Consider the following 12,157-nt stretch of genomic DNA (forward strand, 5'->3'; position numbering starts at 1 on the left):
CTCTTGCTCTTCCTTTCCCTTCTTTCCTCTTCGCTTCTCACCCTCGTCCTTCTCCCCGTATCTCATTCTGTTCTTGCTCCTCCTTACTTTTTCCTTTCTTTTTCTTGACTTTCCCCCCTCCCCTCTCTCCCTTCCCTTACCCCACCCCTCATCACCCCACCTCTTCCACCCCGCTACCAATTTCTTCTTCAAAGGCAGTATTATATACCGTAAATAACACCACATACCCTCATTGAGATTCCATATTATATTATATTCTCTGTGGATCATTCAGCTGGATGTTTTATGTCGGTTTACTGTATCAGACGACTTAATAAGAAAAATCTCTGCTGCCTGCCTCCTACCCACACGAGTAGTTCGCCGTTGCCGCATGTGCGAGAGAGGGATGGCAGGGGGTAAGAAGACTCGTGGAGCCAACCATACCGTGCATATCATCATAACGGAGGGATGAACTAAAGATGGAGCTTTATGTGATATTAGCACTCTAATAATGCCACCTACCTACCCACTTTCCTATCTGCTTTGTTCGCTATTTGCATATTTCAGTCCTGCATAACACCTGCCAGCCACCATCTACTTGTTCTAATAACCTGCAGTATTTGTATCATCTTATTTTTTAGCGTATTCCGTTCAGGGCATAGACAAGACAACCCATTCCCTGATGCCACCCACCCACCTTGTTGCAACCTCCTATGTTGTCACTCACCACCTCCGCCCCCTTGCCCCACCTCATTCCTTACCTCCCGACCTATCCACTACCACCCTGCCGCCCTCCCTCCCTCCGGCTACTGTGCCTCCTCCCTACCAACCTTCCCGTACTCTGTGTCGTCCCTAACTCCCTGCCTGTCTGTCTGTCTGCCTGTGTGCCTCTCCTCTGCTGCCGGTACTGTGGATACGCCTGCCAGTGGGATTTATGAGCACACTTAACGATGTTACTGCTTACGGTACACGTGTTATTGTCACCGTTATGGCTGGCTGGAGAAAGACGATGCTGTTGTGGTAATGGTGGTAGTTGTGGTAATGACGATAGTTGACCTGAAGAAATGGGTTCCGAAGCTAGGATAAGGCGTCAGGAGAGGAATGTTAGAGCTTCTCGTAGGATAAAGCAAAACTTTGATAGAGGAAAGCATTTATTGTGTCTCTCCCTATGTGTGTAAGCCTTATCGTTGTAGGTTACGGAGGTTGAAATTATTGCCGAGTGGTTGATTATGCATTAACTCCTTCAGACGGCCTCTTTTTTAACAGACGCGGGAGCCTCTCTAGGAGCGGCCTGGTCCGTCCGTCATGCCCTGAGGATTTTTACAAGCAAGATGTTGCACTGTAGTGAAGTACCATGTGGTGCTTCACCTCAGCTCCCTAAGGATTAATCTTGCTGCCGCCAGATACATATTCACCACTTTGGGGGTAACACCCTTCGATCATACGGAATGCATGCTGGGGCTGTCTCATTCCTGGGTTGTTTTTATGACGTCATTGGGATTAGTGGTAGATAAGTAAAGCCTGTTTTAATGAAATAAAGATCCACAAACTGCTCCGTGCCCAAGCTGATAACTGAATTCGCTGCTGGTAGGACAGTAAGCAACGTCTCTAACCATGCGGCCATTTGTACTGATGGAAAATAGTAGTTGAGTTTTTCTGAATTGATACTCTAGACATGGACGGGAAAGGCAGCTTGAATTGGTATTTGTATATGGCAGAATACGAACAAGCACATACACACGAATATACAAGAACATATAAACAAGGAAAGAGAAGATGAAGTAAGAAAGAGCTAAAAACAAGCACAAACAAGCAAAAACAAAACGTACGAGATAAAACATAGTATGGTATAACGTCGATAAACAGACGTTATTTTTAGCAAATTAACTACAAGCACAAATACCCATAAATAAAGCTTTCGCAGATAATCAGACAACAGCGGCGTATAAGCACCAAACGAATGAAGACCATTGTACAGGCTGGCAAGCAGGCACAAAGAAACAAGCAAACAAACAAGTAGGGCGTGTTGGGTGCGACTGGCCTGAGGAATGGGCAGAGAATTTCACGGGATATATATGCACATTGTATGTTGCCTGAGAGAGAGAGAGAGAGAGAGAGAGAGAGAGAGAGAGAGAGAGAGAGAAGCACTAAGGGCACAAACTCAGGCATATATAAACCCATAAACCCTTCAAAACACACACACACACACGCACACACACACACACACACACACACACACACACACACACACACACACACACACACACACACACACACACACACACACACACACACACACACACACACACACACACACACACACACACACCTCCCCTTCAACACGGTACAACCCCCCACGCGTGCCCCCTCTCACCCCTGCCACGGTGGCCTTCCATCACGCCAACTACCCTCGCTAATTACCCCCTAATAACGCACCCCAATAACGCCCTTTAATTACAACCCTCGACGTGAACGTGGCAGGGGGATGGGATGCGTCTGTGCCTGTCCATCCGTCCCACTGATAATAACTAATAATAGCAGTGTTTGCAAGTAGTTAATAATAATAATAATAATAATAATAATAATAATAATAATAGTAATGATAATAATAATAATAATAATAATAATAATAATAGTAATGATAATAATAATAATAATAATAATAATAATAATAATAATAATGTGTGTTAGGCGGTATCTTGATTGTGGTGTTCTTGTGTGTAGGAGTCCTATTCTAATTGATACAGGAGGCTTCGTAGCACTTCTTCCTTAGTGATGTATTTTATATATTGCACCGTAACATTACCTTAAATGCATTTTTTATGGTTTTAATAATAACACTGTTTGCATCAATAAAGTACAAGACATTACTGAGGTGTACTGTGCACAATAAATCACTGAGGAAGATATGCAACGAAATCTGCAGAGCCACGTAGAATATGGCCGCAAGTTCCTTGGGTACGATGACGTGTTACTGTATATTCTTACTACCACCTTACGATTTTAGTCAGCCTACATATAACCAGTACAGTCCTTTTACCTTACGTTGGGCCAGCTTTTGTTCTCTTGCACCTCATTTCAGCGGCAGAGTAAGGTGATGCAGTGGCTGTACATCCTTTCCATAGCAGTTACCGGTGACTAGCATCGTATACTAATGTTAGTCACTTGTTACCAATCAAAGTTCAGAGTGTAGAGACGGCAATTTTTAGGCGAAATAGGAGTACAACGAGTATACCAGAGACTGAATATGAAGGAGACGCGAGGGTGTGATAGGGTGGGTAGCAGATATGAATTCCAGTATCCCGTTTGTCTCCCTGCAGATAATGATAATGATTATAATAAGAAGAAAAAAAAGAAGAAATATAAGACAATCGTACGATACTATTTTTACATTAGCCTAAAACTGTCACATCATCGTGAATTCTGAGTTGCAACAATAAACACAAGACCTTGGTGCTAGAAGTGCTATGAAAATAATGAAAGTGTTGTAGTACTGTCTTTTTCTGTCAGTGAGCTACGTGAAATAAGTTGCAGAAGGACGAATGTCTGGTATAACTCCTGATTACCCACCCCATTGACCTCATGTATAAAGGCTATATACAGGGCGGTCCATATATAACGCTCCTTTGGATTTCTTGCGTGCTGTGGGGACGGCTCAATCGAAGTAATGTAGTGTCTCTTCTGAATCATTTATTCATTCCTACTCCCAGTGCCACATCCGTACCCATACCAGCAGACTGAACCGTCCCCGCAACACGTAAGATAGTGGCGAGTATCTATACTGGAGCGCCGTTTACGGCCCCCCCTGTATAACCCCCACTGTTGGAAATGTGTCTCCAAAGCGGAATAGATTCATCTGGTGTAGCAGGAACAAAATGAAAATTATGTCGCAGGGCTAGAAGGGATAAACGTGGCAAAATTAAGGGGAAAATAATCAAGAGGTAGTTGTAGTGTCTGTAGAAATAGGTGGAGAGCTTGTGATGGAAGGAAGGAACACTGAAATTACAGAATATGGGCGAGAGAGAGAGAGTCGTTATGTTGGATGTTATTGTGTGTGTGTGTGTGTGTGTGTGTGTGTGTGTGTGTGTGTGTGTGTGTGTGTGTGTGTGTGTGTGTGTGTGTGCGTCACTTGTTTTGTGGTAATCTTCTGTTTATACTTAGACTTATCGTGCGGGTATATCAGTGTCTGTAAATATATCTTTGTGTGTGTGTGTGTGTGTGTGTGTGTGTGTGTGTGTGTGTGTGTGTGTGTGTGTGTGTGTGTGTGTGTGTGTGTGTGTATGTCTTTGTCTGTGTTTGTGTATGATGTGTATGTGTTGGTTTATATGTGCATGTGTGTATTTATTGATGTATATGTGTGTGTTTGTGTTCGTGTGTATGTGCTGTATTTATGTATATTTGTATATACTTTTGGACGTTTGTATGTATATGATGTATGTGTGCATATGTATAGATTCTTGTGCATGTGTGTATGTATGAGTATGTGTATGCCTGCGTGCCAGGATGTGAGTGTGGGTTGGGTGGGGGGTGTAGGGGGTGGGGGTTCGGAGGAGGGGTGCGGGGTGTGTGTGTGGATGGGGCGTGTAGGTTTGTATGTGGGTGAGTGTGTGGGTCAGAGGGTGGGTAGGTCAGAGTACAAGGATATGCTCTTTCACCCCCATGACGTTCTTCACACACACACACACACACACGGTTGCATCAAGAACAATTATTCTCATACATACTGAATTGGCCTCTCTCTCTCTCTCTCTCTCTCTCTCTCTCTCTCTCTCTCTCTCTCTCTCTCACACACACACACACACACACACACACACACACACACACACACACACACAGCCGGGAATAAAGAGGTATAAGAGTAATAAGGAAGTAACTGTGCAGTAACCTAAATATACCCTCGATGCTCTCATTATCTCCCTTATGCACTCCGGCCACGATAATGAAAGAAAATGCTAATATTAACAAAGGAAGCATGTACTGTATATTAGCGTAGCGGTATTTTATGGAGAGAGGACACAGCATCGTCAGTGTGTTCTTTGCTTTAGTATGTTCCATTTGGATTAGCATTCACAGGCTTTCTTGGCCAATATCACCAGAATAAAATAGTTTGTCGTCAGCTGGAAAAGAATACTGGAGCTGCCCAACCTTGAGGAGTTAAGAGTAGCAGTATTAATATTGATAATAGTCTTACAACTCTTAGCTGAATAAAATCGTGTGGCGTTAGGTCGAATAGAATCCAAAATCTTATGACCATGAAGGGATGATGATAATGATGACAAGTTTTAGTCCATTTTAGCTCTTATGACTTTCTGATTAATACCAACGTTTGGAAGTTGCTACAATAGAATGCTAGAGTTGTTCCGGTCATGAGAAGGTTGACAGTGTAACGTTGGTAGGGAACACACAGCGAATAAAGCGCCTCGGACCCGGACGGACCATACTTTGACAACCAAGGAACGGACAAAGGACATTCTTAGGGTGGGAACGTGGAATGTGAGAGGTGTGAATGATGAAGTGAAAGAGAGAGAGATTGTTCAGGTGCTTGAGGATGCAAGAGTGGATATATGTGGATTGACTGAAACTAAATGGAAAGGTGAAAGGGTGAGAGAATGGGAATATTCATTCATTCATTCATTGCCAGACACCATGTATCCCAAACGGGGTGGCCAAGGGCTTAGAGTTAATTGTTTTACAGGGAGGGGCACTAATCCTCCACCAACCCCACTTGACACGTATATGTGCGAGAGTCAGTGAGAATGAGAGGGCAAGAGAGGGAGTATGTCTGATGATAAGCAAGAAGTGGAAGGAGAATATAAGAGAGTATGGAACAGTGGGTGCAAGGATTGTATGGGTGAGGATGAAAGTAGGTAAACAAGCATGGGCGATTGTTTGTGTGTATGCCCCGACAGAGGATCGAGTGGCAAGAGTGAAAGATGAGTTTTGGGCGAGAGTAGAAGCATGTATGGACAAGTTTGAGAGGAGCGAGAGAGTGCTGTTGATTGGAGACATGAATGGCAAAGTTGTGAATGTACGAGTGGATGGAGTGGTTGGTCAGTGGGGTGTGCCAGCTGAAGTAGATGGGAATGGTAGTGCTTTGGTGGACATCTGTGCTTGTAAGGGGTTGGCAATAGCCAACACCTACTTTCGTCATAAGGTGATCCACCGGTATACATGGAGGGTAATGATGGGTGGTGAACTTGTTGAACGAAAGGCAATGATAGACTACGTGTGTGTGGATGAGCGAATGAGAAGACAAGTGTTGGATGCAAGAGTGTGGAGAGGGTGGGGGAATGGAGTCTCGGACCATCACTTAGTGATGGCCAAGGTAGAGCTGCAAAGAAAGTGGTTGAGGAGACGAAGGGGAAGTCAGGAGGAAGCAGCTCCTGTGAGAAGAGTGGAGAAATTGCAAGTTAGTGAGAAAATGACAGAGTATAAGAGCATAATGGAAGAAAGATTGGGAAGGTATGAGCTAGAACAGATGGAAGGGGTGGAAGACGTATGTAAAATATTCACGGAAGAGATAGGCGCAGCATGTGAGGCGGTTTTGGAATGAGGAGGAGATGCAAGGGTGTGCAAGGGACAGCATGGTGGAATGATGAGGTGAAACGAGCTGTGGAACAAAAGAAGAAGGCATATAGTGAATGGTTAGCGAGTAGAGGTAGGGGAGAAGATGAGAGAGAGAAGAGAGAGGTACATGTGAGCAGGAGAAGGGAGGTTAAGAGACTGGTGAAGGAGAGTAAGAAGAAAGTGCATGAAGAGTTTGGGAGGAATCTGAGTGTGAAATGGAGGGAGAGTAAGAAATTGTTTTGGAAGGAGGTAAAGAAAGTAAGGCAGTGTGAAGGGGGAAATAGTAGGGGAGTGAAAGATAGGAATAATAGATTGTTGGTGGAGAAGAGAGAGAAATTGAGGAGATGGAAGGAGCACTTTGAGGATTTGTTGAATGTAGAGAGTGAGAGCAGTGCGAGTATAAGTTGTTGGGGAATGGCTGGGAGAAGAAGAGATGAGAGGAGGGAGGAAGAGATCAGTAGGGCGGAAGTAGTGGAAGCGATGAAGAAGATTAAGTTGGGAAAGGCCCCAGGAATTGATGGAGTGTGTGGTGAAATGCTTAGGTATGGGGGTGAGATTGTTGTGGAGTGGATATGGAAGTTGTGTAGATTGGCTTGGGAAGAGGGAAGGGTTCCAGAGGACTGGAAATCAGGTATAATTGTTCCTTTATACAAATGAAAAGGGGAGAGAGAAGTATGTGGTAACCATAGGGGTATTTGCCTTCTTAGTGTGACTGGTAAAATATATGGTAGAATACTCATTGATAGGGTTAGGCATATGACAGAGGAGCTAGTTGGAGAAGAACAAGGGGGATTTAGGAAGGGAAAAGGGTGTGTAGATCAGATATTTGTTCTAAGATGTTTAGTGGAGGAGTATCTAGAGAAGGGAAGGAAAGTGTATGCTGCCTCCATGGACTTGGAGAAAGCTTATGACAGAATAGATAGGCAAGGTATGTGGAAGGTATTAAGAATATATGGAGTGGAGGGGAAGTTGTTGAGTGCTGTGAAGAGTATGTACGAAGGAGCTAGGGCTACGATGCGAGTGGATGGTGAGCTGAGTGAGTTCTTTGATCTCAATGTGGGACAGAAACAGGGTTGTATGATGTCTCCATGGCTGTTTAATATATACATGGACGGGGTTGTAAAGGAGGTGCAGGGTAGGGCAGTGGCTGTGGGGGTAGCTCTAATGAATGAGGGTGAAATTTGGAAGCTTCCGGGGTTGCTGTTTGCTGATGATACAGTATTGTTGAGTGAAGATGAATGGGAGTTGCAATGTTTGGTGAATGAATTTGGGACAGTGTGTAGGAGGAGAAATCTGAAAGTTAATGTAAACAAAAGTAAAGCTATGGTGTTTGAGAGGAATGAAGTCACAGAGTGTGCAGTGAGGTTGGATGGTGAGGATATGGAGAGTGTGAGTGCATTCAAGTACTTGGGTAGTGTGATGAGTAAGGATGGATCTTTGGGGGATGAAGTGCGTGAAAGGGTACAGCAGGGAAGGAAGGTTGTTGGTACACTGAAAGCAGTGATGAGAAATAGGAAGGTGAGTATGGAAGGTAAGAAGTCACTGCATGATAGTATTGTGATCCCTACCCTGACGTATGGAAGCGAGGCGTGGACCTTGCAAGAGGGGAACAAGTCAAGAGTGAGAGCAGTGGAAATGAGTTACTTGAGAGGAGCATGTGGAGTGACGTGGAGGGACAGGTTGACGAATGAAGAAGTGAAGGAACGCTGTGGGGTGGATGTGGAGGGGTGGATGTGGATGTGATTGAGAAGATTAGGAGAAATACACTGAGGTGGTTTGGACATGTGAAGAGCATGGAGAATGAAAGACTGACTAAGAGGGTGTATGTGGGTGAGGTGGAGGGAGGGAGAGGGAGAGGTAGACCGAGGATGAGGTGGAGGGGTGGAGTTGAGAGGTATATGAGGGAGGGGGGGGTGAGTTGGGGGGAGGGTAGTCAAATGGTAGGTGACAGCGACTTGGAGGCGTTTTGTCTGCGGCCACCCTTTGCGGGATTAGGGCGTCGGGCTATAGATAGATAGATAGATAGATAGACGTTCATCACAATTTTTATACAATTCACTGAAAATTTTCAAACTAAAAAAGGGGGAAGCGGGTTGTCTCGCTACCATTTTAAGATGGTGCAAGTAGGTAGGCAGGAAGGTAGGTAAATAGAGAGGTAGGCAGGAAGGTAAGTAGATGGCAAGGAAGGCAAGTAAGAAAGGTGACTAGAAGTGCAACTTAGGCCAATGAAAGCATCATTTAGAGGTAAGGGCCTTTGGTGTGTGAAGGAGCCCAAAACAGGGCGATACGTTACATGCCAGAAAATAATGCCCCTGCTTGGAAATGGTGGTTTGATTGACCAACATGTCACACATACTGACAGCAGCATCAGAGTGCAAGTTAATTCTTTATACGCTAAATAATTAACATGCACCTTAATGCATTCCAGCAAAATGATGACTTACTCGAATAGAGTAGTTGCCAAACTTGGGATCAGTGCATAACAAAGAATCAGCTGCACACGGCAAGCATCATACCAGACTTCGTTCTTGGGATCCTAGAATGACACACCAAAGCTAGTACAGTATTGTGTTTAATGACACACACTACCCCCAAAATATTATCTATTTTCATTCCTTTGATGGGTGTTTGTGTTACTTGAAGGATGATATTTCTACAGCATGTGTGTTTGTGTGTGTGTGTGTACGTATGAGAGAGAGAGAGAGAGAGAGAGAGAGAGAGAGAGAGAGAGAGAGAGAATACCATACTTCCCCTTACAGTCCATCCTGATCATAACACCTTGATAACTAACACCACCATCACTGCCATTGTTATTCCCACATAACTCCCACCAGCTGCTCTATACGGTAATACAGTGTGTGAACGCCAACGTACGTGCTGTTGTGTGTACCTGATGGAGTCTTACCAGATAATTCACTGCCCCTCGTCCCTCTGCCATAATGTATCGTGTTTAATACAGCCACCAAATTGACTTGGAAGTTATGACCAGGTGGAGTTTTAAAGCAGCTTTTTATGCCATTTTTTTTCTCCGACCCTTTATGCTCAAACATTTACTGTAAATTCTTTTACTGTTTTTTCTTTCTTTTAATTCTTCCTGTATGCTTTTTTATCACAATTTTTTTTCTTGTAGTGACTTTTTCATCATGTCCCTACTCTGTCTGTCTGTCTGTCTGTCTCTCTCTCTCTCTCTCTCTCTCTCTCTCTCTCTCTCTCTCTCGTCCTCTTTCATCTCCCACTCCCTTCACCTGTCCCGCTCCCCTTTCTCTTCCTTTCTCTTGCATCTGTCCCTCACTCCCTTCATCCCTTTCCCTCCCTCCCTGCCTCTCCCCTGCGGCTAACAAAGGGAGTAATACAAGGGAGGATAAAGGTGTTGTGTGGGAGGGAGCTTCACACCCCGCCCAGATTGGCTACACAAACTACTCTTGTCACAGTCACCGGGAAAGGCAGCAGAGGGAGGATGAGGGAGAAAATATGAGGCAATGGCAGGGATGGGCGTGATAGGGAGGGATATAGAGGCAGGGAGGGAGGAAGGGAGAAATAGAAAGAAGGGGGAAAGAGAGGGATAGAATTTAGGGAGAAATGGAGGGGGTGAAAGGAGGGAGAAAGGAATGGGAGTAAGGGAGGGAGACAGGGACAGGCAGGTAAGGGAAGGGAAATGAAGTGAGGGAGGGAGGAAGAAAGGAGAGTTGATTTTGCGCAGGAATGTGGAGAGGTAGGGAGGGAGGGGAGGGAGATAAGCTGTCTCTCTCCTCACCCTGCCCACCACTATGTATTACCCTGCCTACCACCTTGCCTCACCCTGCCTACCACTCTGCATTATCCTGCCTACCATCCTGCTTTACCCTGCCCCGCCCTACCGACCACCCTGCCTCACCTTGCTCATCCTGCCTCACCTTGCCTGGTAATCTGGGCGGTCATGAGAGGCAGGGGACTCATAGGACACACCAGTTACTTATATGGGCCAGGCATGACGCTGTAATGGCGGCAGAGAGAGAGAGAGAGAGAGAGACTAGAAAACGAAGAAAGATTGAAAAGTAAAAATTAACAGATATTATGGAAGAGAGAAATAAAGAAGCAAAAAGGAGCTTAAAAGAATTAATATAGGGAAAACAGAGAGGGAAAAGGAGATGTAGATAAAGAGAATTAGGAGGAGAATTAAAAGTTTCGTGGTCGGCTCTTGGACGACACACAATATTATTTAGCCGTGAATGAGTGGCCTCGTGGCGCAATGGTAGCGCGTCTGACTCCAGATCAGAAGGCTGGGTGTTCGAGTCACTCCGGGGTCAAGGGTCGTTTTAACTGGTAGGTGGGGGCGCCCATCATCCACCCACATAGTGAGGCGGTACTCTGTTTTTCAGGGTAGCTCACTGAGTGGCAAGCGAAATGATTTCCTGTAAACCAGGAAATAATTTACAACGCCGAGTGGTAAGCTTATAACTAACCACGACGTGTTCCCTATGTGACAACAAGAGGGTTGGCGGAGGGTTAGTGCCCCTCCACAGAAAATAAATAACTAAAAATACGAACAAGAAGCCTCGGACCAGGACTGACCAACAGGTGACGACAAAGGACCGAACAAAGGACATGGTAGGGATTGCGACATGGAATATAAGGGGTGCAAATCATGAGGTGAAAGAGAGAGAGATTGTCCAGGTGCTTGAGGGTGCAAAAGTGGATGTATGTGGATTAACTGAAACTAAATGGCGAGGTGAGAGTGTTAGAGAATGGGAGTATGGATGGGGTATATGCGCGGGAGTGGGTGGGAATGAGAGGACAAAAGGAGTGTGTATGGTTGTGTGCACGAGATGGAAAGAGAGTATAAGAGAGTATGGATCAGTTGACTCAAGGACTGTGTGGGTAAGATTTAAAGCTGGACAGCAAATGTGTGTGTGTGTGTGTGTGTGTGCGTGTGTGTGTGTGTGTGTGTGCGCGCCAACGGAAGATCGTGCAAGCAGAGTGAAAGAAGAGTTCAAGACAAATGTGGAAACGTGCATGGAAATGTTTGATAACCAATACCCTCTTCAGGCACAAAATGATCCACAGGTACACGCGCCTAGTGATAAGAAGGGTGGGTGGTGACCGGAATGAACGGAAGGCAATGATTGATTGTGTGTGTGGATAATAGAATGAGAAGATGTGTAATGGATGCAAAAGCATATAGAGGTTGGGGGAGTGGACTTTCTTAACACCACTTGGTGGTGGTGAAAGTCAAGGTTGAAATGAAGTGAAGGTATAGAAGAAGGGACGGACAGGAGGAAGTAGTTCTTACAAGGAGGGTGGAAAGGTTGCGACAGGATGGAAAAAAAGGCAAAATATAAGCGAGAAGTGGAGGAGCGATTGGGTAATTATGATTTGAAGCAAATAGGTGTGCAAGATATTCACAGAAGAAATCTGTGCAGATGTGAGGTGGTGTGTGGGGTGAAGAGAAGACGAAAGGGGGTGCAAGGAACAGCATGGTGGAAGGAAGAGACGAGACAGGCTGTGGCACTAAAGAAGAAGGCATATAGTAAGTAGATGAGAGACAGGGATGTGGAGGAAGTTGAGAGACAGAATAGAGAGTTATATTTAGAGAGGAAGAGAGAGGTGAAAAGATTAGTAAGGGAGAGTAAAA

The 12,157-nt window shown here is 45.0% G+C and overlaps 1 non-coding gene across 1 annotated transcript; it reads left to right on the forward strand.

The window, feature by feature from the left end:
• Nucleotides 1–10,760: 10,760 nt before the first annotated feature.
• TRNAW-CCA (transfer RNA tryptophan (anticodon CCA)) lies at nucleotides 10,761–10,832 on the forward strand. The gene has a single exon. It is a non-coding gene; the product is annotated as a tRNA-Trp (tRNA).
• Nucleotides 10,833–12,157: the final 1,325 nt, after the last annotated feature.

This window comes from Coenobita brevimanus, chromosome 58 (genome assembly GCF_032717465.1).
Source record: "Coenobita brevimanus isolate Jiangsu-jjx chromosome 58, ASM3271746v2, whole genome shotgun sequence".
Lineage (NCBI taxonomy): Eukaryota > Metazoa > Arthropoda > Malacostraca > Decapoda > Coenobitidae > Coenobita > Coenobita brevimanus.